The sequence below is a fragment of the Rhipicephalus sanguineus genome, chromosome 6 (assembly GCF_013339695.2).
Source record: "Rhipicephalus sanguineus isolate Rsan-2018 chromosome 6, BIME_Rsan_1.4, whole genome shotgun sequence".
NCBI classification, from domain to species: Eukaryota; Metazoa; Arthropoda; class Arachnida; order Ixodida; family Ixodidae; genus Rhipicephalus; species Rhipicephalus sanguineus.
In genome coordinates this window covers 102798461-102820083 of record NC_051181.1, presented here as the reverse complement: position 1 = coordinate 102820083, position 21623 = coordinate 102798461, and the positions used below count along the sequence as shown (strand labels likewise).

General features: G+C 44.6%; 1 protein-coding gene across 1 annotated transcript in view; it reads left to right on the top strand.

The window, feature by feature from the left end:
• Nucleotides 1-21623, top strand: part of LOC125758869 (uncharacterized) — a 271216-nt gene that overhangs the window by 202276 nt on the left and 47317 nt on the right. The window lies entirely within an intron of this gene.

The window sequence follows — 21623 nt, the reverse complement described above, 5'->3', positions numbered from 1 at the left end:
CGCACATATGTGTTTGGTCCTCGCGCTACAGTTACGTAGTGACTGTTATCCACAATCAATCAACAAGCAAAACCATACCACCAAAAACAAGGCGAAGTGAAGAAGTGGGCCTTGAGGAACAGAAAGTAGTCACCTTCCTCACAGGGCAACCAATGTCGTCATAGATACACCGTTTAGAACTTGCGCATATGTTTAAAGCCGCGGTACATATATGTGTAAAACCGGCTGCTCGCGCGCTCTGCACAGACGTGACCGCGGCTGTTCATGAAAGGAATTATCCAGTCAAGTGCAGTCTGCAAACGGTAGTATATGGCAAACATGTCCGGTATCTGAGTCGTAGAATGATGTGGCAAATAAAACTTGTGTCATAATAAATGCAAGTGAGCGGCTAGGGGACGTTCATATAGGTACCGCCTCTCCCATTGCGTTTTCCAGAAAGATGCATATAGTATGACTTGTACATAGCAAAGCGACTGCCGTCATGCTCCGAAGCTAACCAAAGTTTCCGAGAGTATGACTAAACAAAAATTCGATCCAACTTCACCTTCAAGAAAATGGTTCAGTATATCACACTTATTACAGGAATACTGCCCAAAATTTCAAGCTCGAGATCTTCGTGCCTCTATTCTTCTGTATACTTGTGTAGTGCGACGGAACAATACCGTTATTACGACGGGTTTAATCACTTCTCTCACTCTGTGTGACGTTTTCCCCTCCTGTGAGTGTAGTGGAAGTCATATAAAACAAGTTTGAGCGGCGCACGATTATTCGTCTTATTCCTCGCTTTGTTCTCGTGGCGCTCTCTAGGTGGTTCTGGCAGCCCACGGCAGTGACGTTTTAAGCGGCACAGCTTAAACATCGTAGCTAGGAATAGTTTTCAGAGGAGGAAAAGCCCGTGACCATGAAGTGGTAGCTGGACAAAACCGCAGTGGTGGTCAAGTGGTTAGGGCGTACGCTTCGAATGCAGGTGGCACTGGGATTCCCAGTTCCGCCGGGCATCCGCCGCTTTTGCTAATGGCGAGGGACCAGGCCCGTAGCCAGGAATATTTTTCGGGGGTGGGGGGGGGGGGGGGGCACTTGCTGAAAACCTTGACTATTTGAGAGAAACGCCTATTTTGATTGTTTGATTGATTGTTTTGATTGTTTGATGTAGCCAGGGGGGAGGGGCCCGTAACCAGGCCCCTCCCCCCTGGCTACGGGCCTGAGAGGGACGTATCCCTGCCCCGCTCGCCCTGTGAGAATTAACGGCCAGGCCAGAGGGAAGACACGACGTGCGTAGTGCTCCTCTTCGCGTTCCACGACGCGAGGTCGGTAGCATGCCAAACGAACGCCAACGGAACGCGATTGTGCTCCGGCTTCCATGGCCTCATGGTCCCCTTTAGCGGGAGATGGTGTTTTTGGTAAGCATTACTCGATTATTTCTGCTGTGACCAACGACGTTTTCGGACACATTGAGGACAATTTGGGACATCTTCCACGAGACGTGAACAACCAGAAGTGGCTGAATATCGCTGAGCTGGAAAACTTCTCACAGGTAAACTTTGCATTTATTAAATGAAACGATCGGTGCTTTGGAGGTAAATAATAAGACGTATGAAATGCACAGGTTTGGTTGGATAGGCGTTGAGACAATTAATTCAATATGACGGAAAACGCTCAGAAAGCGTGTTACACGTGCACCTAAATGAAATGTAACAAGATATGTTTTAGTTACATGCTGGTTTATACAGGCTGGATTTTTTTAGAGAATACAGATTTCTTATAAAAATTCTATGACAGTCAGGCGCCCGTCACTTTCGCACATGTACACTCTGTCAAGGCGGAAATACTTTCCCACAGCTAAAATGACATCGACGCGACCAACTGACACAAACCCCTTGATTACTTTTTTAATTGTTCACTGGGGTGCAGTTCTTTGTACTTGAAAGTCGTAGCGCATGGTAATTTAAGGCACTCCTATTTTTTTAGAAATCACAAAAGTGGCATTCAGGGCGTCTAAAGAGATCAGTTTCCATTTTCCCCTTTAAATTCGATGACGACTTTTCAGCGACATTTCACGCACAAGCCCGCATTTTGGCATACTCGGCAAGACGCCGATATGAACTCTCTGTACTTGAGCGCATCGAATGAAATTGCATTTCTCTTTCCACCCACGGGCCATTCACTCAAAGGGAGCTCCCTTGACAAACTGCTGGAGATTCACTGACGGCACGACACGCCCGATATGCCGGCATTCACGAAACCAGAAGATATTTTTTTCAGGCCATAAGGGTATGCACGCTATGAAATTTCAGTCCATTATGTGCCCCAATAGAATCATCACTCAAGTGATGGGACCGTACTTTGGTATTCGACACGATTCAGGTAGGCTTCTTCCAAACAATGTTTCTTATAAAGAGACCTTTCATTTTTGAGCACACGGTACATATGGGTCAACAGTAAACGAGTTCAGTGTCTTTAGTTTTCTTTCTAGGCATACTGGGAAGAAGCAACACCTACCAGCAGCTGGAGCGGTTTGTCCAAGGGCACAACTATTGCCTCTACGGTGACCCTGCTTATCCCCATCGGGCCCTCTTGCTGAAGACATATGGCAATAATTGCATCTCTAAGCCACACAAGGCATTTAACAAAGCTATGAGCTCAGTCAGGCAAGCCGTTGAGTGGGGTTTCGGCAGAATTGTAGGTTGATTTGCCTTTGTAGATTTTAGAAAGAACCAAAGGGGGTACGGTAACATGTAAACATGTACCTCGTGTGTACAAGGTCAGTGGCATACAAGCAAACTGCCACACTTGTACGTATGGATCTCGATTTCGGACTACTTCGGTGTACACCCTCCATGCCTTGAGGATTAACTCACCCTCCAGAAATTAAAGTGCACTGCTATCCAGCAATGTTATTTCCTTGTACTCCATAAGTAACGTTTTCAACGACTACTCTCTGATTCGGTTGCTTAGCATTAGTAAAACAAATACAGTTCGTAACTGTATTGGTATTGTAGAGGAAGTAATACTTCCTGCAACTACAGTTCTGATTTAACGACGGCCTCTTGCTCGACTTATTGCATTAATTACACTGAGCAGTACGCATAAAAACTCTTGAACCCAATTTGTTAACTGCTGAGATACAGCAGGCCTGGCATTTTCTGCCTGAAGTGCACATGCATCCAGGTAGAAGGGTATTCCATTTCGTTAAAAATGAGCAGCTGCTTATGTTATAGAAATAAATATTTGCGTTCAAAAATATTGGATTGTTAATGCCGGAAAAGGCTCGTTTTCTGCTCCAAAGCGGTGTTTTCTCTGCTCCAGAAGTTGGGCTAAAGTTGCTTCGATCAATGACATCAGTGAAAGTGGGAGTGAACCGGGAGATGCAAAGGTGTTGTCTTTCAGCCCTAGCAGTGTCAAGTAAATACGACAAGCACAGGCACGCTGAATTGATGAGTTTGAGGTTCAACGAAAAAAGGTGCAGATCAGACTAGTTTCAGCACCATTCTTCCAGTGAAATTCACTTCCTAGATACGAAGGTATTTATTGAAACAGAAAAATGAAAGACCACGTTCTACACAAAACCAACAGATAGCCAACAATACCTAGATTACGCTGGTCATCACCCACGACACTTCAAGCAAGGGATATGTGCCGGAAAGCCGAGGACCTCTAGCGACGACAGCGACAACGTTCACTACTTAAGCAACCAAAAGTCAACATTATATGACAGAAATCACCCGCACGATATCCAAGCAACGTCTACAAGGAAGAATGTAAACGAGACAGAATATCAACACTAGCTAGATGAACTCCCGTAGCACAGCCCAACCAGCCGCTAGCTTTTTTAAAGAAATACTCCGACTGCCGCACTGCACCTCCGAAGGCCGCACTGCAGAAGGCACACTAGAAGAAGTAGTGTACCACATCGATCTTTGCCTAAATCAATCCTAAATTACATTTCCACAAGAACCGCGCCCGAGTCTCAAGAAAAATTAATTAAACGCGTAAATTAGCGTACGTTATCTGCTGGGTAAATTTGTGAGTAGCCGTACAGGTATGAACGCATCCTGGGGGGAAGTTTACTGCTGTGACGGACTTCTTTGCGGTAATGACAACGTGTTCGTATTGCTAATTATGTTAGAGGTCCGTCAACAAATTTTCGGTAATGAATTTGTTCATTATAAACTTGCTTTCCGTCCTCGTATGGTGCGAATATCGCAAAACGATGCGCATCGTACTATTTACAAAATGCATCCTCCTGAAAACTATTTACGCACGACTTTTGAAATTTACGCACGGTTTCACTAGTAAGATATAGTCACCACGGGTAGAGCACGTTTTGGTAAGTTTGTTGGCTATTCAGCGTTCGCAGCTCACAGATGAAGAAAATGAAGTGTGATCATATGAACTGTGAATTTTTTGTTCATCTAGCTTTATACAACGTTACTGTGCATTGAAAGGGCATCAAGGTGAGCCAGCAAGAGCAGCAGTAGACAATAGATAGTGGGCGCAGTGTTAACGGTAAAAGTCTTCTCTCTACAAAAAATATTGTTAATTTGTCAATAAATAAATAACGAGGACAAGGATGCTGCGCGGGTGTATGAGGCAGGTGTTGTGAGCAGCGTTATTTTGGGATGCCGTACATTACTCATCCACCAATTCCAGCTGCCGGTCGAAGCGTGAAAAAAAGTGCCAGGCTTCGATAACAATAGTGAAAGCCAAAAAGAATAGACAAAAGTTTAATACTCGTGAAATATGTACGCAACGTCACACTAAACGACATAATTATTACCTGGCGCTAACACATTAGGTAAAGTTTCGCACTTAAGCGTGGCGGCATGAGCAACACCTTGGTAGCAATAGTATACGCTACGTGATGCACCTGTTGCATTAGCATGACCAACATTATCATCAGTTTCAGCCTCTTAAGGTCCACTGCAGGATGAAGGCCTCTCCCAGTTATCTCCAGTCTAACCTGCCCTGTGCGAGCTGATGCCATTTTATCCCCACGAGCTCCTTAATTCTGTCACTCGATCCAACTCTCTGCCTTCCTTGGCTGCGTTTCCCATCCATAAGTGACAACTCTGTTCCTCTTATTATCCACCTGTTGACATCCTACGCAGTGCGTGGCCAGCCCAGGTCCATTTCTTTCGCATGATATCAATTAGAATATACGCTAACCCTGTTCGTTCCCTCACCAATTCTGCCGTCCTCCGATACATTGATCTTACTCCTATCATTTTTCGCGTCGTTGCACGCTCCGTGGTCCTCAACATTTTCTCTTATTGGTTTGTTATAATGAGGGTTCCGTGTTTTCGGAGTTTATTTTTCTTAAAATTCAGAAAGTATTTTTCGGAGTTTATTTTTTTAGGTATTTCGCCGTTTATCGGAGTTCATTTCTCGTAAATCCGCAATTATCCGAAATTCGGCTTTTAATTTTGCAATATAAGTTGCTGCAATGCGATCTTATTATTTTATTTCCAATGAGAATGCGTTGTATTGTTGCTGATAATCCTAGTTTTCTATACTTTCATTTGTTCCCACCTCATGTTCATTTACCCTGTTAATAAGGCTGTTGATGTGCACTGCTGTAAAGTCGCCTAAGTGTAATTTTTTTTTCTGGGGGGGGGGGGGGGAAGGGGGGTGGTGCAGGAGCTAGTCAAGCTGCTTCTCAGCTTTTTTTCCCAGCCTCCCTCATCTTGTTGAAAAGTAAAAGACCTATTGCCATTATTGTTCTCAATACTCCGAAATCCTCGATGGAATAATATGTGAACACGAAAACATGCGAACACACTAAGTTTATTTTAGATGTCTGAAAGGTTTGAACGCACAAACTCATGTACATAGAAGCATAAATACTTGAATACAGAACAAATATGTTTGATCGTGTTGTAAGAGAAAACCTTAAAGCGTGTCGTAAGAGACGCAGGCATACTTTACGAGGTTGCTGCCGCTGATAGAGCTGCGCTCCTTTCGATTGATGATTCTCAGCTTTGAAAGTGCCTTTTGAACGTTGAAAATGCCCTTTCGAAATCGGAGTTTATCGGATAAATCCGCATTGTCAAGAAGTTTCGCGGCGAGTGTTTATTGGACTTTTTCGGATTTATCCGAAAACACAGAGCCTTAGTTATAAGCTACCTTTCAGCCCCATATGGCAGAAATAGCAATATGCAGCGAGTGTATACCTATCGCTTTAATGAATGCGGCAGATTTCCTGTCATTATTTGGGAGTGCCTGTCGAATGCGCTCCAGGCCATTCTTTTATTCTTCGGTGAATTTTCCTTCCGTAATTAGGCTCCCCTGTTAGTAATTGTCTTAGGTCTACGTATTCTTGAATGGAATTCAGTGCATGGTTTCTAATTGCGAACGATTTCGCTTTCGCCAGTTTATTGAGCATTATCTTTGTCTTGATAATATTCAATTGTAGGCCTTCTTGATTACCTTCTCGGCTTATTTGGTCTAACAAATGTTCAATTTATTCAGCAATGTAGAACGCAGATTGAAACAGCAGGAATAACACTGATGGCTGCGGAATTGTAGGCTAACCTGGTGCCACTAGCAGGAGAAATACAATGGAAGAGAAACAAGTGTTTTGCTCTGATAAATGTCCTGAACATGTGCCGCTGCCCTTGCAATGAGACGAAGTGCTTAATGATAGTTGTATTGTTTCGTGCTATAAATTTTGTGGGGTCAGCTGTTGTTATATTTCCTATGGTCATTGTAATTTGTATACCAAAATAGTGGTCTCGAAATTATCGATTCAGCTTTACTGTTTCTTGTGTTTGTACAATCCCTCCCACTCCCCAAAAAAGTCATGTTCAGAAAACGATCCAGTGTTCTATGTCACAATAAATATGTTATAGCAGCCGTGCTATAACATATTTCAGTTGTCGCTTAGAACGACGAAAGAAATCACTACTATGGTAACGTTGGAGCGTGCATGAAAGCAAGAACGTGCGGTTTAATGCACATTTTGTTTAAATGTTTCTTTTCCTCAATTGAAAAATACTTTCTCGAGGTTTCGATGAGCGCGACGTCTCATCTGCCACAGCACTGACAATGTTCTTCTCTGAACCAAATGTTCATTACTAACTACGTTTACGAAAGCATCTTTACTATAATATATTCAATATCTACATTGCCGAAGGGATATAAATGAGGGTACCCACTGTGCTTCAGACGTCTGTGTACCCGCCAATGACGATAGCATAAAGCTCGTATGCCTATGTTTCTGTTTTCTCCTCGTTATGAACAAACCATCGGAATTTTCGAAGTGCATGTTTTTTCGAACCTTTCTTTGAGTATTCATTGGAGAAGGAATACCTATACTTAAAAGGTTTAAGCCATGTTTGCGACGTCAGCCGTCTATATGAAATGCAAGTATACTTCCATTTTCCATCGTTGACGGTTATAACGCACTTAGCCACATAACATTAGTACTGTAGTAAGTATTTTCGCTTCTTTTTTTTAATAATTATGAACACACATGCTGATAAGAGCTTTACTGGATTAGAGTCGGATGCCACTTTACAAGTCCGGAGAAGCCCCGTGCACAGTGCCCAAGCGCGGCAGCCGATCGCCTCAGTGACTAAAGAAATAGTTCCGCTCGTGCACATGACATTTTTCAACGAAGGCGCGGTCACCTTCCATCTGGCTCATGACGTCACTCTGGAGTGCGCATTCATTGGTGCAGGCTTGTATACAGGTGGTGCAGGCCTTTGAGGAGGAAATGCCGCAGACTTTTAAAGTTGTATCCGACTTTAGATAACGTAATTCATTTGACGGAATCATTAAGAAAACCGCATGATCGGTAAATTAAATTGCGTGTAACAGCACGCGTTTGCATGGGTATTATAGTTTGTAAATGTTTCATGAATCAAATTACTTTTTATATGCTTCGAAGAAATATAACCCGTGCTGGCGTTTTCAGTATGATCTGCAACTCGCTACCCACGGTCACAGGCGCTCTAATACACTACAGAACGTTATTAAGCCCTAACTCTACTAGTTTAATCAGTAGTCGTCGTCTCAGCTATTGCTCAGACACTATAAAATGACCATTTCCGTCTTCGTCCTATCGTATAGCGCTGTTTTTTTTTCTGACCGTAATCAATAACCAACCAGCCAACGAGCTGCAGAACATTTTCTCCCTAATTTTCGTGTGTTGGCTCCGCCATGCTGACTTGCTCCCCATCGGCAACGTACGCATTGTCGCAGCTCTTAATAAACACGATTGTACGTTCGTTCGTGTATACGACTATGAAAATTATGTGTGCTTGTAAGAAACACTGAAATGATGACTTCCTACATAGCTACTGTTACCTCTGCATCAGCTGATCTCAATGGACATCAATGCACCTCCACCACTTTCGCACAATGAAAACCTGAAGCGAAATTGCTGTCAGCTTGTATCAGAAGGAATGTGCTAGCTCATGTATTGCCGAGCGGATATCTTCCGCTGCCGCGTGTATAAATAGCTTGCCGCGGGATGACCAGAAATGGCAATCTTCAGGTCCCATGGAACACGTAGCAACAAAAGCAAGACAACGTAAAAGCTTACTTTACTTCATGCACCCACTTTGAACTGACGTCAGTTCATGTCGCTGAACAAACATCCTTGGGGCGAAGAGAAGAGGGAAAGAGTAGGAAGGAAGGAGAAGAACCGGGTAACTCTGAGAACCGGGCACATGCCTACTGGTCAGCACTTGTGCCGGCGTAACCCGGCGTAACCACGAACAATTGAGGAATGACACGAAGACGGTACGTGTGAGACGGTGCATAAGCTAAAGATAGCGCGTGTCATCGTAACTTGGCCTCTTCGCACTGTGCGAGCTTACACTCGTTCTAGTAGTCACAGTCCATTTGTCTAGGCTTCGGTATATTCATGTTTAAGCAACCTAAAACTATCGTGCACTGAGTTTGCGTAATTTACAATATTAACAGGGAATGCGCTACAATGATTAAATAACGGGTAATAGGCTTGCATATATATTGTGATTGGTTTTTGACGTAGTATCCTGCGCCGCATAGGACTGGCTGGAGACATAAGCACTATTGCGTTTGCTGCCGAAAAGAATCGCACCAATCCCACGGTTGGTTGCCATTGGTGGCTGCTTTGCGCCAAATTGGCTATTTTAATGACTTCGCCTGGTGATGAAAAGTTCAGTTTGGCTCCATGACTACTTTCTAGCTGCTTTGAACTTGTATTATAGCGCATTTACACGCCGTGTTTCATATTATTTGCGAATCAATTAGCAAGCAAGACAAAAGAATAACCATTGTTTCTGAGTTTTTCTGTCGTGTTGGCCGATGCGCGCACATGTGCAACCCTCGCCAGCGGGCTTGTGCGCGTCGAGGCTCCCAAAATGCGGCCCGAGAGGTTCCGCGCGTGTTAGCAAACATGTGGCTACCACACCGCTAAAGCTGCGCACCAGTTTCTAATGCTAAAGAACAGCTCGTGCGCTCTCGTGAACTTGTCAAAAAGAAGTATTCGCAAGGAAATTAACCTGGTCTGGTATTACGATAAATCTGCATCAATTTCGGTCTTACTTTCAAGTTGAAACAGCTTGAACATTTAATGTTTTTTACTTAGTTGTTGGCCCAAAATTACGTTCGCAAGAACTTTATATATTCTAGAAAAACTGCATGCAGGCGCACTGAATTCATCATTTATTAATTCATTTGCGAAATACCTGTGGTTGGAAGACCAAGGAAGGTGAAAAAAAAAACATGGCTGATCACTCCGCTATAGCAATCGGTATAACGCGGCGTTAAACGGCTAGGCCACGGAGAGTACGTTTCTCAGCGTAGTAACGGCGAGCTATTTATATACATCATTTACCGCTGGCGGTACGCAGATCTCGGGGCCATTTCAATGTGTTATCTGCAATGTGTTATCTGGTGCGAAGGGCGCGCGCTTTAAAGGTCGTCGCCCCGCTCGTTGCGATGCGCGCGCTCCGCTAAGACCTGTACTTTTCCCTATACACCAGCGTAGGTGCGTAGTCACCAGCGCGCGCACGCTTATCTCGTGATGGGGTAGTTGTTCGTCTTGTGCTGTCACCGGAAAGGTTGCGTTGAAGTTACAGAAATTCGCTCGCTGCAGCGGCCGCGTTTTCGAAAGGAGCGCGCTGCTCAAACACAAAGCAACAACTGTGACGGCTCTTAGTTCGCACTCGTCCTGTGTATACCTTTCGTACGATTCGTGCGTCCTTCTCTGTGTTTGAGCAGCTAGCTTTAAGTGTCGAGCTGTGAAAGTTGTTAGTTCGCGCTCGTCCTGTGTGTTCTCTTTTCGTGTATACTTTGCGCTTGAGCAGCGCACTGCACGCACGTTTCGAGCTGCTTGCCGTTCTTTGCGTGCAATTGCAATATATTGCTATCGCCTTCTTTGTTGCGACGTTACGGCGAAACTGACTTTTTTTCATGTCTTTTCACCGCACATTAGAGCCTATCGAACATATAAGTTTAAGCGGCTATCCTACTTACAACACCGATACGAAATATTTAAAATAATTGTTTTATTTTATATGGTTTATTAACACAGAAACATATTTACAATCTCTTAGGTATCTAGATTATATTTCGATAACATTTACACTTTGATTATGGGTATACAGACACACGGTTTTTTCGTCACTTAAGATCTTGTTGCTGTCGAGGAACTATAATTCCCGTATTTAAGGGGCATCTCTCGATCCCAAGTGCATTAACTACACCACCTACGGAGGGGACTGCATAAGATGCCATTCGCGTGTTTGGGATTGCTCGGCTGGTCAGAACCAATACGGCTTCACCAGGGATTTATAAGAGATTGATGTGTCGTTGGTACATATTGAAATTATTGAATTCTACAGATGGCTCTAAAAGCGTTGTGTCCTGAGGTATTAATATGCTGCCGATGAAAAAGTGCGAAAGCTTCGACCACAGCAGAACTGCTCGTGTCACTCGCTTGAATTACTAATGGATCTAACTGTTCTATGTGCGCACAGTTTTCCCAAACAGCACGGTCAGTACATATATAGATACCAATGAGCAACTTGTAACGTGCTCAAAAACGGCGCCACCCCCCGCCCCCTTTTCCATGGAGGTATACCACCACCTCTTCCTTAGAGCACGAATTTTCTAAATATACTAAATTTAAATCTAAATATACTAAATATACTAAATATACTAAATTTAAATCTAAATATACTTAGCCTGACATAGTAGGTACAGCTAGTACATATTGGCCTCATGTTAACTTCCTACCTCACAGATATAGATCTAAGCAAAAAAGTAAAACAAAGGTACAATTGTGTAGCCTGTGAGCGCAAATGCAGAGCTGTCTGGCGACCTGAAATGCACGGCAACCTCACGGGAAAATGCGCGGCCCAGCTGCTATTGTTACACAAGCCTGAGAAGATAACTTTGGGGACCCATCTTAACCTGCTGCTTGCGGAAAATCGCAAAAAAAGCAAAAAGAACTTTAGTGTCAAATTATTACGCTAGAAACGATGAATTTGTGGTCTTTCAATAACATTTTCTGGACTTAACAATGTGTACCTCTATGTGTGGTACTAGCACGTTAATTTCCTGTAACGTAAGACTGCAATGCTGGCTTCTATTTCGTCTTTTACATTTCTCTTTCGGAGAATGGAATGTTGGGCGACTTGAACAAAAAGCTCACTCAAAAAAAGGGGTAATACAAAAGAAGAGGCCATTACAAGGGCGCTCTTGTCATCGCCTTTTCTTTTATGCTCGCTGTTTTCATTTGGGCGCGCTTTTTCTCAAAAAAACATTGTTTGTGCATGCGGATTGAGGGCCATAAGCTATATCAATATGTGATGCAGTAAGATTCCTGCAGATTCGCCAGAATTCTGTTATCAATTACGGGCTGAAGCTTATTAAACTATATAATAAAACTACGTTGAGAAAAAAAAAAGAAGGAATAAGTTGTTCACGGTGATTGCGCATGAAGAGAATAAGTGTGAACTTTACTGATAAAAGGGCCAAAACTGTCTACGTCTAAGTAAGCGTGTTTTGCGCTGTCACATATCCCGTAAATCAAATGAGCCCAGAGACTCCCCTGCATGAAGTGCCTCTTTCCAGTCGCACCGATCGCTTATATAAGGGGTGTATTTATGACGATGCTTGCACAGGTATTCATATTCTCTTAGGCAATTAACCATTTGAGCATTACGCTTGCTATGCCAAGCGTGCAATTCGCATTTGGTATCACCTGGAAAAAACAAAGAAGTACGACATTATATCACTGCTTAAAGAGTACTTTCAAATGAGATTATAATGAAGTATTAGTACATGATGTCAAATTTTTGTGAACATTCCAAGGCACTGAAAACTACATTGCAATAAAAACATGCCTGCAGGACTTTAAGTGGGGACATTAGAGTGTCATAATTGGATGCTAAATAAATATTCGTTCGCAGTACAGCCTATTGGGCATGCTCTTACTTCTTACGATCTTAAATTGAGCTCAGATTAAGGTTAAATATCGGTGGCAGCTTAAAAAGCGAAAGAATCGTCAAACATAGCAATAAAAATGACAAACTTTTATAAACAAGGGTCCCCGGCGGGCACATTTAGATCTTACGATAACATATCGGATGGCAGGAAAGTTGCGTATGCGAACCTCAACAAGCTTTCGTTTTTTTTTTTTTTGTTCCACCACTACGCAGAAATCGCTAACAAGTCGCTTCGTCTAATATACACGATGCACTTAAGTTTGATAGCCGTACCTTAGTTCATATACTCAAAATCACAATATATTGGCTAACGCACCAATTGGTATCACAGCAGTCCTCTTGTAGTCCATCTCTTCTTGGTGAAAAAGAAGCACCGGAAAAAGATGTCTACAAATATTTTTGTCCTTGGGAACCTCCTCATTAGGGCACTGCCCTAGGCATGTTTGCTCCGAGGGTCAAACATTTTTATTTCAACCAAGACGGTTGTGATCCAAATTATGAGCTTACAATTGTGTTATGTCGAGTATTACTCTAAAGAAAATTTAGACAGCTTCGCACTGTAAGGGTACCAAGACTGAAGGAAGTGCGGAGCTGGGCAGCTTCCTTTCTTTCTCTTCAGTTTTCGCTTTCTTTCCCCATCTCTTTCTTTCTTTTTATCGTTTGTCTCTATTTTCCTACGTGTTCATTGTCTCTGTTTATTTCTATTTCTTTCTCTCTACATATATTTCTTTCAGTTTCTCGCCCTTTCTATCTTTCTTTCTCTTTCTTCCCTTTCTTTCTCTCTCTCTCTCTCTCTCTCCATATATATATATATATATATATATATATATATATCCTTCTTTCTATGCTGCGCTTTACACTCTACCCTCCTCAACTCACTTCCCTTTCTTACCACCTTGCTATACTATACTATACAAGGCTATGCTACGCTCTCCTATTGTGCCTGGATAGCCGAAGGGTTACGATGCTCGCCTTTTGATCGGGGGCACGCGGTATCGAATCCCGCCTTATCAAGGAATTCTTTTCGCCAAGAATTTATATGTTTCGGTTTCTTTCTTGCTCTCTTATTCCTTCTCTCTCTGTCAGACTTGTACACGTTACAGAAAATAGGTAACCGATTACAATGACAATGACTTACTTTAAAATTCACTTGATTACAGTGGTGAATTACAGCCCCAAAATGTAACCGAGGAATTTGAGAAATGTAATCGATTACTTTTGTGCTACTTTCCCTCAACGTTTTATTACCGTAGCCCAATAACCCAATAGGGTACTCATTAGGGCTGCTTGGTTCATGATTACAGGCAGAAAAACAGCGCGAAAAAAGAAAACGGGACGAAGGAAGGACATGGCGTAGCGCCGTGGTCTGTATCCTTTCTTCGCCCCGTCTTTTTAGCGCTGTTTTTCTACCGGTAACCATAACACAAGCTTACTCAAACTACAATGAACTACTGTTGCTTGCATGGAGAGAAGGCTGAGAGGCTTAGTGTTGCTACTGTGATATAGTGTTACACGTCGTTAACTTTCAAAGGGAGTTGTTTTTCGAAGTTGTCGCTGATCCTTCACGTTTCCTCGTTAGAAGTCAGCTGCTACACTGAACACTCTCTCAATGCATGCGCTGGAGGGAAGGGCGCTATTATAAAATAGGAACACTTTGCGCACCAGCTAGTAGTTGCGTAGTGCTTCGACCCTAGTGTCCATGTCCTCTGTGAAGTGTCGCCATTCGCTGTTGCTAGCGCTCTGGTAAGGCGTTGCAGGTAAGGCCGCGGAAAAGGAGAAAAAATAGGCTCTGTAGGGATCCCCGTCTTACAGGACGGAGGGTCCCTACAAAGCGGTCGCATATTTGTTGCGACAAGAAATGCCGTAGCCTTCGTCAATCTGAGCTCCTCATTTATAAACCATCACTACGTGGCCGAAACCACGGAATTACGAGAAAAAGAACAACCTCGAAATTCACCTCACTACGGCGGATGGTAAACCCATACCCAAGGTGGACAGGTTCAGAGTGTTGGGACTCATTATTAAAAGTAACTGCCACAATGGGGAGACCCTGCGCAAATTAGACGAGGTAACGTCTCAAATCATGCGCCTAGTTAAACGCATCGCCAACAGATATGGCGGGACGAAAGAAGGCAATCTGCTTAGACTAGTTCAAGCGTTTGCAATAAGCAGAATGGTTCACGTAGCATCATACCTACGATGGCATTCGTCAGAAAGATACAAATTAGACTGCTTGATTAGGAAATATACAAGCAAGCAATTGGACACTCCATCACCACTAGCAATGATAGGGTACTGCAGCTGGGTCTTCACAATACACTGGATGAGCTAATCGAGGCACAACGCATTGCACAATACGAACGCCTGTCCAAAACTAAAACAGGCAGGCAAATATTGGATCGGCTAGGTATTACCTATCACACCCAACATGGCGTCAAAGTAGATATGCCCAGACATATTACAGGCGTGTTAACCGTGCTTCCTATACTCAAGAATAGGCATCCCGCCCACCATCAGGGCAGACGGGAACAGAGCATGCGATACACAAAATAAATTTGGTAACAGCAAGGACACCGTGTTCAAAGATGCAGCTAGATACAGACACAAGCGCGCCTACACAAGCCATGGTGATAAATTGTGGGGGAAAATGTTTGACGAGTGCTACCGTCAGTACGCCACATGTAAAAACCGCAGAGGAAATAGCTATCGCATTAGCCATAGCACAAACACAAGCGGACGTGAAAATCAGTGATTCGCAGACAGCGATACGAAACTTCGCAAACGGCCGAATCTCCACAGAGGCACTGCGAATTCTAATCCCGGTAATAATCGAGAAAAAAGTGTCCATCTGATACGGACACCCGCTCACACACTATCAGACGGTAGTAATGAGGCGGCGCACCGCATGGCTCGAGGGCCTACAGACCAAGCATCGATTAGTGCCGCCTCAGGGAATACCGAGGAGTGGGAGTGGGAAGATGGAATGACCACATTTCACGAGATTACACTACACCATAGATTGCAGAGGCGTACGTTCCCACCACCTCACCCGAAATTATGCAAAAAAACAGTCTGTCGAATGGCGGCAGTTACAAACCCGATCCTACCCGAGTCCAGCTATCATGCATATAATATACCCAGATTTATACACGACAGACAAGTGCAGACACTGCGACTCGAGAGCCACCTTAGAGCATATACTATAGGGATGTCCAGATATAATAAACCAATAGCCGTGATGCAGCCTAAACAGCGCCAGCCTCCGCGCACGCTGGGAGTCTGCGGTGCTCAGCTCGGACCTGGAGCAACAACTCTGGGCCGTCCAGCGAGCCGAGGAAGCCGCCAAGGGCCAGCAACCCTTGGCCGAAGCCTAGGCGGGATCCAGGTTCATCCCACCAATTAGCAGGGCAATCAATAAAGTTAATTGATCTGATCTGAAGAAATGCCGTAGAAGACTAGTTACAACTTGATTTTGAAAAAAAATTAATTACCGGTAATCAATTATAAGAAATGTAATTGAATTACCCAGAACATTACAGTTTCGAAAAGGTTATCGATTATATTACAAAATTACAAGAGAATGTAATGATTACGAGAGATCGATTACCTGTAGCACGTTACGTAGAAAACGATTATATCACAAAATTACAAGATAGTGTAATGTTGATGATAGCCTTCTGTTTGTGGATTACAGGCCGTGTGAGCCATCTTGCAGGAGATTAAGTGCAAGTTGCAGAACCAAAGAGTGTGCATTATACAAGAACTCTTCCTTCACATGTGTTGATATACGGAATCCAGGAGTTTTAATGCTGCAAATGGTTGTGTATATCACAGCGTATGACATCGTACGATGCTGCAAGGATCACTTTTGTATTTTGTCAGGAACGGTATTTCGCGCCGCGGAAAAGGCTAGAAGTGCATTTCTTGGCCTCTTGGTGGATACGTGCCGGCTACCGACGATGAAGGTGTCATGAACCACTTTTCCATGTAATAATAATATCTGGGGTATGCCCACCCAAAACCATGATATGATAATGAGGGACGCCGTAGTGGAGGACTCCAGAAAATTCGACCACCTGGGGTTTTTTAGGGGCGAAGCTCCTTATAGCGGCACCCGTTCGTCCCTCATTATTTGGTTATGACGACCGGCACCCGGTCGTCATAACTCATCGAACCTTTAGTATAAACGCCCCCGATCTCACGTCGGTGATGATGTACTGGGCAGAATTCACGGAAGATTCACGGTTTACCGATGAACCTCCGCAGCTTCGCCCACTCATCATCATTCACTCCGTGGATATGCTGTGATTTTTTTAACATGCACCTATATCTAAGCACACTGGCCTCAAACATTTTCCCCTCCATCGAAAATGCAGCCGCCGCGGCCGGGATTTGATCCTGCGACATTCGGGTCAGCAGTCGAGACCCATAACCGCTAGGCCACCGTGGCGGGGCAATTTTTCATGTAGTCATCGAACGATTGCAGCATCGCGGTGTATTGGCTCAAGAATGATTGGCGCAAACATTTCTCGAATCCGTCAATAACGAGCAGAGTTACAGGAATTTGACGCACGCTCTGAGCGCTTTCTCTCTTTTCTCATCCCGATGAGCGCGCTGGAAGCTACACAGGAAGGGATGGCACAGGGGAAAAAAGTTACGCGCGCGCGTGATGAAACGCGATCGCTCTTTCCCGTTCCGATTCATAAGGCACTAGTGTGGCTACTGCGTAATGTTAGTACATTACCGAGCGCCACGCCGGCCCGTGGCGGCACTCCGTGGCAAGAAGCGGATCTGATACAAATGGCACTCTTGTCGGCTATTAGTCAACAGCATGCTATCATCTGTTCGACGTCAAACAGAAAGCGCCGGCATCTCTGAAGAGAGTGATCACAGTACTATGTATGAAAAGAGGGCGCCTGATAAAATGGCAACCTCGCGCTCCGCTTCTAAACGCTATTAGCCGCGCACAACTGCAAGACTTGTCTGAGATGTCAAGTGCAGTGTCTGCTATCAGCAGGGTGTGTTTTCTCACTAAGCACGTGGAGTGTTTCATGATTCCATATTTTACAGCGCAAGACGACACCACAGTAAGGAACACAAGACACATGAAGCGCTGACTGACAACTGATGTTTTATTGAAACCAGCGAGTCTTTTATACCACTGGTGGGGAGGAGAAACGGGCAAGGAACATGCGCGGAAGGGACATTAGTGCCGGCAGAAAACAGACATGCGTCAAATTTCACACTCAAGATATCTGATTTCTTTTTGGGACAATGCTACTGATGGTGCGCTTATACACATGTCTTGCAACTTTGCTGTCACATGTGCCTCCTATATTTCTCTTGTTAAAGCATCGCGATGCTTGCCTATTACTTGCAATCTCTGTACATAGGTTGACAAGGTTCGCTGTCATTTTCGTCACATCGACAATCTCTGCAGTGTTTGGCCACGTGACCACAAGTGCCAACGCGTGCGACATTGTCATGGTGCTTTTTAGTCTTTGGTTTATGCATCGTCCGGTTTGTCACACGTACTCGTTCCCACACGATAACGGCAAGGAAAAAATTACACCTTTCTTGCACTTGACCACGGCCGGTCTAGAGGCGCGCGCTCGCTCCTTCCCTTACGGCCTGAGCAGCCGCCGGGAGTACAATGGAACTTTTTCTATACAGTCACGACGGCGCGCTCCGCGTGAGGGCGTCGCGAGCCAACCGCCCAAAGCGCGTTTCGCCGCATGCGCTTCGTGTTGTAAACCAGCTGTGCCTGGCCAATTTCTCGTGCTAATTACTTCTTTCGGTTGTAGCAAGCGGTGAAGGAAGTACAGGTGCGTGTGGGGACAGTCTGCCTTTCTCGGCACTCGGCAATAGAAGACGCACACGCAGCGCTACTAGCAACAACAATATTTTTTTAAGACCCGACCACCTCATATTCGATGAAGGCGAAAATGCATGTGCTTAGATTTAGGTGCACGTTAGAGAACCCCAGCTGCCACAGCAGTGCATTTTTGGTGGGCCACGCATATTTACAACGTCACAGAGGGGAGCCGTCACAGCTGCTTTGACCCACATTGTCAAGGAAAAGGCGCTACCTTCAAAAGACATGGGCATTCGCAACGAAAACATTGAAGAAGTGGCGGTGCCTATTCCGGAAGATGTTATTGATGAACTTGAAGCTCTGCGAGAACCTCCTCGCAAACCACCGAACTCTGTTGCCTATTCACGCTTGGTGTATGTAGGTGGTTACATTGCCAAACTCATCACTGATGTCGGTTGCGAAACATGCGCCATGCTGGTGACGACAAACAAAACGAGCAGTCCTTTGTATCATCTTCTCCGTCAGCAAGAAGCCTATGATCTACACTACCCAAAGCCGGAGTTACTATCAATGCTGGACACAATTGTGACGTTCTTCGAGAAAGCAATCAAATATCTTCCTCGAACGAAAACCCTCGAGACTGACTGTTGAGCCATGCCTTGAAGATTCGCCACTTCTGGACTGTCCGGAAGGTGTGGACAAGAGTCACGCGAGAGTGCTGGCTCATATTATTTCTGAGAAGTTTCTCCGGATTCTTCTTATTAACTACACAAAAATGTTAACAGATCAGAATGACAGGCCTTCCGGTTTTATTCACAAAACCCTCGCGGAAGCATATCAGGCTGTGACAGACTTGGCTCCTTTAAACTGTGATCGTCACTACAGTGTTTTACCAGCAGTGATTTTTTTTTTCAGTTCTCCATGCACATATTGTTGTAGTACCAAGGAAAACATTCTGTTTCCCATTGAAAGGATTCTCTGAAAGTTTTTTATGTTTCCTCTTCGTCTGCAGCGTGGCCGTCCCTATTATGCAGTGACTTTCACGTTTTTGAAGTAGTTGTTTCAATATTAAAGCACGAATTAAGATGCCTCCAACAAAAAATGTGCAATTTGTTATTTTCAATACAGCGACGGTCGGCACATACATTTGAAATAAACATTTCCTAAACCATGATTAAACCGTTTTCTCAACCAAATGCAATGTTCATCATCTTACTTATTCTCGAACTTACAGAAACCTAAAAAAAAACAAGGCTGTGTTATAACCGCGTCGATGCTTTGCCGAGCAACAGAAGCGGGCTTATGAGAGGCCTGCACCACCACTTCTGTAAAGCGGAATTTACCAGAGTCATCATATATACTTGCTACCATGTTTCTATCGCATTGGTACCATGAATACCATATAGAGTAACTTCAGAAAGCGCCACGGTAAGTCGGAAGCCGAGCACTCCCTGCGCGCACTAGCCTCCGCAACGGCCTGGAGTGAGTTAGGGAGCAGTTAAAGGAGCAGTTGGCTCGGAGCGCCCCCACGAAATTGCGGCCATAGGTAGCAACAGCCCCCCGTGCGCAGGCCGTAAAGGAAGGAGCGAGTGCGCGCCTCCAGACCAGCCATGACTTGACAAACTTGTTGACATGCCTGACTGTACATCCACGTGGTTCTCGATTCCTACGGTTAACCTCTTTGCACATATCAGCCAATTTTTTGGGAGCCGGGAAGACGACTTCCACACCCGTATGTGCGGGTGTGGAAGTCGTTGGGTGTGCTAGCTATAACACCTCCAGCCTGCGACCCCCATCTTCTAGAGACAACTTTAGCGTGCTTGTTGACGGTGGCGTTACAACCGCAGTCCAACGCACCGGCGTGATCACGTCAACGCCTCTTTTTTTTGTGACTAATTTTGCTTTCTTCGATTGCGGTAACAATTACATTGTTTTTCACAATATAGACACTCCAAGCGCATTTTCGCCGTCACCGTCGTCGTCGCCGTGAGGGAAGAGGAGCAGGAGGAAGGAAATGAATGAAAGGCGGGGAGGTTAACCAGACGATTTGCTACCCTGCACTGGGGGAAAGAGATGAAAGGATTAAAAGAAAGAAAGGAGAGGGAAGATGGCACTGCCAGGGTACACGTGCGTCTGTCCATTGAATGCTTACAAGCGGTTGCTTAAACCGGTCGATTCCAAAAATAGTAGCAATGCTCGCGTCGCTTTACTGGCCTGTGATCCGTAAGGCCACGATTCGACGATCTTTTCTTCGGAAAACGGTCTGTCATCTAACTTGTTCAGTGCATTGCGCAGAACATTTCGTTTTTGGTTGAGTGACCCCAGTGTCTGGAACCGTCGCCTACATGAACTAGACCCATCGAGGAAGCTCCAAGTTCCATCGCACCTCTCCCGCCGTGATGCAACTTTACTGTGCCGCCTGTGATTAGGAGTAGCTTTCGCGAAGGCGTACTCTTTTCGCATAGGAATGGCAGACATCTTCAGATGCGACTCGTGTAATAGCGACGGAACGATAGACCATCTACTGTGTTTCTGTGAACGTTTTGTCGCCGCCGTGAATTTCTGCATAAAGTCCAAGGGCAATAGAATCGCCCCCCCCCCCCCCGTCGGGTGTTCTTACACATGAGGGCTCCCGGAGAGGGCATGGAGGTCTGCGTGGCTCCGGCAGGATCTTCGTACTTTGAATGGCCGGATGCGTTCGCACGCGCCCTTTCTTGACAAGGGTTAAACAGGTGGCTCATACCTTTGTATGTGGTATGTTCTCACTGCTGAGTTTTAGTTGAAGGATATACAGCAAGGTAAACTAACTGGTAGCGAAGCTTCCATAGAAGCCCATACGTTCAGAAAACGGCGGCTCATAAGCTGCTCACGGGGCTTATGGCCATCTGTGTGAGGAGTCCACTTCCGGCGGAACAAATAATAAAACGGATGAAACGCAATATCCGGTAAACGAGCGACTTCATTTTGTTGGCACTAGAGCGAAATTTGATCACAAAATAGTTTTCATAGGCCCCTGATTGAAGGCGAGGCGGCGAGTCCTTCTCGAGTGCGCTTCAAGTAAACTCCAGCTAAACTAATATCGACTCAGGACTAGACAGTGGCGTTCAAATGTACTGCCGTTTAATTCGCCGTGGTTTTACTAGGGAACTTATTCTTTTTTTACTAGGGAACTTTTATTCGGCGTTCATGGCATCTTCCCCTTACAAAAATGTATTTAGACAGTTTATATACTGTTTAATAATGGGTTTAGACAGTCTATAGACTATCTAAACACATTTTTACAAGGGTCCGCAGATATAAAGCAAGCAGCAGCATACCTCTCATATTTTCAGCGTTGCTTATTTGCTTCGCACATACTCAGATTC